Below are 6294 nucleotides of genomic sequence, written 5' to 3'. Positions count from 1 at the left end.
AAGGAGGGCGTTTTCTGGGGTATATAGTGACCGAGCGGGGAATTGAAGCAAATCCCAGCAAGATTAAAGCACTGCAAGACATGCCGCCCCCAAGAAATACAAGAGAAGTGCAAAGGTTGACCGGTCGGATAACTGCTTTATCCAGATTCATCTCGAGAACCGCCGACCGGAGCCTGCCATTCTTCAAGATCCTGCGCAAGGCCACTAAGTTCCAGTGGGATGAAGAATGTGACCGAGCATTTGAAGAGTTGAAGACATATCTTAATTCTCTGCCAGTGTTAGCCAAGCCGGTCGGGGTGAGTCACTTTATATGTATCAACTGTGTTCGGCTCAGACTCTGCACTGAGAGCGAGGAGCAGCCAGTGTATTTTCTAAGCCACATTTTAAAAGATGTCAAATCTCGATACCGGGCTCGAGAAGTTGGCCTTTGCTTTGGTTCTAGCCGCGACCGTATTTCTTGGCTCACACCATTATTGTCCGGACGAACGTCCACTCGGAAGAGTCTGTTGAATCAGAAGCGTCCGGACGGCTCATCAAGTGGACGGCAGAATTAAGTGAATTTGACATCCAATATCAGCCCCGCTCGGCGATTAAAGCCCAATCCTTGGCTGATTTTGTGACCGAAGTGCAAAGGCCAGAGCCGGAAGCTATGTGGAGAATATATGTGGATGGATCCTCCACTCGGCTCGGAAGTGGGATCGGAATATTACTACTCTCACCTCGGGAAGAAAAGATGCACCTATCCGTCCGGCTAGATTACAAAGCTACTAACAATGAAGCAGTATGAGGCCCTCATAGCCGGATTGCACGGCATGTGGGAGCGGGCCGGTGACACTCTATTCGATTCACGGTTGGCCAGCCAAGAACTTTCCCAAGACCTTTGAAATCAAGCGTGTTCGGCTCAAACTCTACCGAGGCCTTTGAAAACTCCAAGCTACTTTCCGAGAGGTGCTTATTCGGAAGATCCCACGAACGGAGAACCAGACGAGTTAGCCAAACTCGCGAGCTCAATAACGCCGGTCGCCATTCAGCAATTGAAAAAGCTGCTGGTGGCGCATGTCGACCGGGATGCAAGGCCTCGCGTTTCCAAGTGATTGGAGGACACCTATTATAGAATTCCTCCGTCGGGCACCACACCGTCCGATGAATATGCAGCTCCTCGGAAGAAGAGCCGGTCGGTTTACACTCATCGGAGATCGCCTTTACAAGAAAGCTTTCGTGCCCTTTCTGAAATGTAAGCTCGGAGGACGCAGCTTACATCCTCCAGAAGTACATCAAGGATCATGCGGGGGTCATCCGGGCGCTCATTGGCCAAGAAGATCCTCTTGGCCGGATACTTTTGGCCAACTTTACAAACAGATGCTGCTCGGACAGTATCTACATGCCTTTCATGCGAAGTATCACAACTTCTCCCACGGCCGGCAGAGGAGATGAACCATTTCATGCCCGTTCGATCAATGGGGAATGGATATTGTGGGTCCATTTCCGATGGCGACCGGGCAAAGGAAATTTTACTAGTGGCGGTGGACTATTTCTCCAAGTGGGTGGAGGCCGAGCCGCTGAACAAATGGTTAAAAGATTCATCCGCAACACATCATTTGTCGGTTCGGTATCCCTCGCCGACTAGTGTCCGACAACGGGCGGCAGTTCACAGGAAAATGTTAGAGGATTGGTGCAAAAGCTACGGCATTGAGCAACATTTCACGTCCGTGGCCTATCCTCGAGCAACGGTCAAGCTCCTTCGTATTCTGCGCGCTCGGCTCGACCATTTGGGAGGGAGTTGGCGGATGAAGTGCCAAGCGTCTTGTGGGCCATCCGAACGACGCCAAAAGAAGGGACAGGAGTCACCGTTCCATTTGGTATATGGCGGTGAGGTCGTCATACCGGTCGAAGTCGGCGTTGAGTCGGAGCTATGATGATGACAACGCCGAACGAAGAAACATGGAGTGGACTTGGTAGAAGAAGAGAGGGCAAAGGCGTCCGTTCGGTGGCATCGTGGATGAAGCAAAACTACAACCGTCGCGTAAAGATCGTTCCAAGTCGGCGATCTTGTCTCGAAGAAAGTCAAGCCGGTTGAGAGGTCGGCAAGCTTGAAGCTCCATGGGCGGGGCCCTTTCAAAATCATCGAAAGGCTCCGCGCGTATTATTTGGAGGACGAGGACGGACGGCAGCTAGATAGGCCGTGGAGCGCGAACCACCTCCAGCCTTACCGGGCGGGGTGAAAGGTGTATCACTGTAAATCACCGTGTATTTCATTTTTCGACCAAATACTTGAAATGCAGAGATGAAAAGTCAAAAGAGAGAATATAAGGCATTATCATCGTGACCCGAAGACCCCAGGCCGTTCGGCCGGGCTGCGTATAGAATATAAGCATCGTTCGTTATTACCTGGAGCGAAGGCCTGAGCCGCTGTTCAGGATGATAGAGGGAGGATTATTGCCTGATGTGGAGGCCTGAGCCGGTCGGCCGGGTATATGGTTTTCCGAGCCAAGCGCTCGACAACGAAGGCCCCGAGCCGCTCGGCCGGTGGTATACGGATCAAATTGGCGACAAGCGCTCTAAAAACGGAGGCCCCGTACCATTCGAAAGGGGGTATATTATCCGAGCCAAGATACTTGATGAAGTGGACCCTGAGCCGTTCGGCCAGGGGGTAATTATCCAAGCTAGACTTGAAATGAAGGCCAAGGTCGCTTGACCTGGTAAGGAGTTAGCCTTAAAGGTCGACGAGCACCGTCGTTAAAAATCGAGAGCCGCGCCGACCGACTATAAATATCCGCGCCGTCGAGCACCGACGTTAAAAATCAAGAGACGAGCCGGCGTCTATAAATCCCCGAGCGGAAGGTCGACGAGCACCGTCGTTAAACATCGAGAGCCGCGCCGACCGGCTATAAATATCCGCGCCGTCGAGCACCGACGTTAAAAATCGAGAGACGAGCCGGCGTCTATAAATCCCCGAGCGGAAGGTCGACGAGCACCGTCGTTAAAAATCGAGAGCCGCGCCGACCGGCTATAAATATCCGCGCCGTCGAGCACCGACGTTAAAAATCGAGAGACGAGCCGGCGTCTATAAATCCCCGAGCGGAAGGCCGACGAGCACCGTCGTTAAAAATCGAGAGTCGGACCGGCGACTATAAACCTTCCGGGCGACCGACCAAGAGTCGGGCCGCAGTCGGACCGGCGACTATAAACCTTCCGGGCGACCGACCAAGAGTCGGGCCGCAGTCGGACCGGCGACTATAAAAACCCCGGCTTGAAGACCGTCTAGCCCAGACGTTAAACCGGAGAGCCGCGCCGACCGGCTATAAATATCCGCGCCGTCGAGCACCCACGTTAAAAAGCGAGACGAGCCGGTGTCTATAAATCCCCGAGCGGAAGGCCGACGAGCACCGTCGTTAAAAATCGAGAGTCGGACCGGCGACTATAAACCTTCCGGGCGACCGACCAAGAGTCGGGCCGCAGTCGGACCGGCGACTATAAACCTTCCGGGCGACCGACCAAGAGTCGGGCCGCAGTCGGACCGGCGACTATAAAAACCCCGGCTTGAAGACCGTCTAGCCCAGACGTTAAACCGGAGAGCCGCGCCGACCGGCTATAAATATCCGCGCCGTCGAGCACCGACGTTAAAAATCAAGAGACGAGCCGGCGTCTATAAATCCCCGAGCGGAAGGCCGACGAGCACCGTCGTTAAAAATCGAGAGTCGGACCGGCGACTATAAACCTTCCGGGCGACCGACCAAGAGTCGGGCCGCAGTCGGACCGGCGACTATAAACCTTCCGGGCGACCGACCAAGAGTCGGGCTGCAGTCGGACCGGCGACTATAAACCTTCCGGGCGACCGACCAAGAGTCGGGCCGCAGTCGGACCGGCGACTATAAAAACCCCGGCTTGAAGACCGTCTAGCCCAGACGTTAAACCGGAGAGCCGCGCCGACCGGCTATAAATATCCGCACCGTCGAGCACCGACGTTAAAAATCGAGAGACGAGCCGGCGTCTATAAATCCCCGAGCGGAAGGTCGACGAGCACCGTCGTTAAAAATCGAGAGCCGCGCCGACCGGCTATAAATATCCGCGCCGTCGAGCACCGACGTTAAAAATCGAGACGAGCCGGCGTCTATAAATCCCCGAGCGGAAGGTCGTCGAGCACCAACGTTAAAAATCGAGAGCCGCGCCGACCGGCTATAAATATCCACATCGAGAGACGAGCCGGCGTCTATAAATCCCCGAGCGGAAGATCGACGAGCACCGTCGTTAAACATCGGGAGCCGCGCCGATCGGCTATAAATAATCGCTCCGACGAGCACCGTCGTTAAAGATCGAGAGCCCCACCGATCATGATTGTTCGCAAGTACCAGATTGATTGACCCGATCGGCCGTCGGTTTGCGAACACTTCGCATTCACTGAAGGCAATTATTATAGCCAAGCGCTAAACGATTCTGAGGAAATAAGTCAATTGGTTAACCCGATCGGCCGTTTAGTAGGAAGCTAGGGGAGTCCAACTGATGCTACGAATACGCAGCAACACGCTAAAACGAGACAATGAAGGGCAAACAAAAAAATACAAGCAAAGAAACATAAGGACGCCGAACGGCTGAATTTGGAGGAAGGGCCGAACGGCCCCACGGACACTATAAGCGACTGAAAGGCGACGACCGCCCGCTCGGACACATAGTCCAGTCAGTCGGACTCACTGCCTCCTTCGACTAGACTTGAAGGGAAGGCAAGTGATCCGGCGGTAAGAATGGGGGGCCCACCCTCCGAAGGGTCCCAGCCTAAGGACGGATGGAGGGCTGGCCCAGCGGATAATGGTCCGAGCGGAGCTATAGATAACCCATCCATGGGCTTGGGTTTCTGACGCCAAGGCAGGAGGATCTAAGGGCCGAGCAGGAGTCCGCTCGGCTGGGACCTAAGGGCCGAGCAGGTGGTCCGCTCGGCCAAGATAAGGGCGAGGGTACAAAGGTAGCCGAGCGGCCTATGCGCTTGTCTCGAGATATGGGATGTCAGAGAAGGCACGTCTGATGATAAGGCCGTACTCGAGATTGCACGATGGAAGCTCCCGCCGTCACATCAGGGAGAGGTGGATACAGTAGCAGTATGGCCTCATATATGCTCTTCTGACAGGCTCATACTTGGGTATGGTCTGAAGCAGATGACTGCTTCGATCGACGTGCCTGGGCTCTTTCGATAACTCTATATAAGGCCTCCATTTCTTCACCGGAGGTACGCGCGTCTGGATCTCTGAAGCCACTTCTTTGCTATTTCCTCGCCTGACTTGAGCGTCGGAGGGCCGTCGCCGGGACACCCCCCCCCCCCGGCTCGGTCTTGTTGCAGGTTCGCCGGAGCACTCAAGGATCCAGCAGGGAGCGCCACGTCCCCAGCGTCCGTTGACTCCTAGTTCAGACAGGATCACCAACAATACTCGAAGTTGTGAATATGTATGAGTGGAGGATCTCCTGTAGGAGTATAAATTTAGAATTCGGATTACATTGAACCCAAGTGACTCATATGTGAGTATGAGTTGAGTGTGTCTCATCCTGTTCGATCGGTCTCAATCAATCAGAGCCAGTCCTCATAACACTGGGTTACGTAACTCAGGCCACTCCCCCACAACTGAAACGTGCACCTCCTTTGTGTCCACGCCAAGTCGTTCTCATCGCGGACCCCATGAACAGTAAATCTTGAGGACATCTCTCCGACAAGATCTAGAGGCAAACTAAAGTCCAAACCTGGTCCCAGCAGATTCCTCGCCCATCTCTCCGGCCAAGGCAAGGAAAGCCATGGTTGTGGTGCTGAAGGTCGAGGAGTTAAGCATGCTCCTTTCCTCATCAATCATCCACTCTATCAAAGCAGACAATCGGACACGATTCACATGCAGCGGCTGGTGCCTCTTCGATTCTAGATTTTCCAGTCCAATATGGCACCTTGTGGCCACCGTGCTGTGGCTAGCTAGGAAAATGTTGAGCTTGATGTTTCATGAGACATCAGTGTCAGATGGATGATGCCTTAATTTCATAAATCATAACAACAGAGTTTAATTATTTACTATACTTATCCTTATTTATTACCAATTAATAGTGCATGCTAGAATCTGAAATACTCCACTCATGTAATTTAATGTGCTTGTCATATATAATGATAATTAAATTTGGAACTAAATTAATTGATTTGGAGGATTAATTAGTCAATTTAAGTTTTGATGATTTTAATATTACCATTTAATTAATGTTTAACCCTATGAAGAACCACCTTTATTACCATTATATTTGCAAAATTAGGCCTACCATTTCGATAGGCCT

Source organism: Zingiber officinale, chromosome 4A (genome assembly GCF_018446385.1).
Source record: "Zingiber officinale cultivar Zhangliang chromosome 4A, Zo_v1.1, whole genome shotgun sequence".
Lineage (NCBI taxonomy): Eukaryota > Viridiplantae > Streptophyta > Magnoliopsida > Zingiberales > Zingiberaceae > Zingiber > Zingiber officinale.
This window is presented reverse-complemented; position numbering follows the sequence as displayed.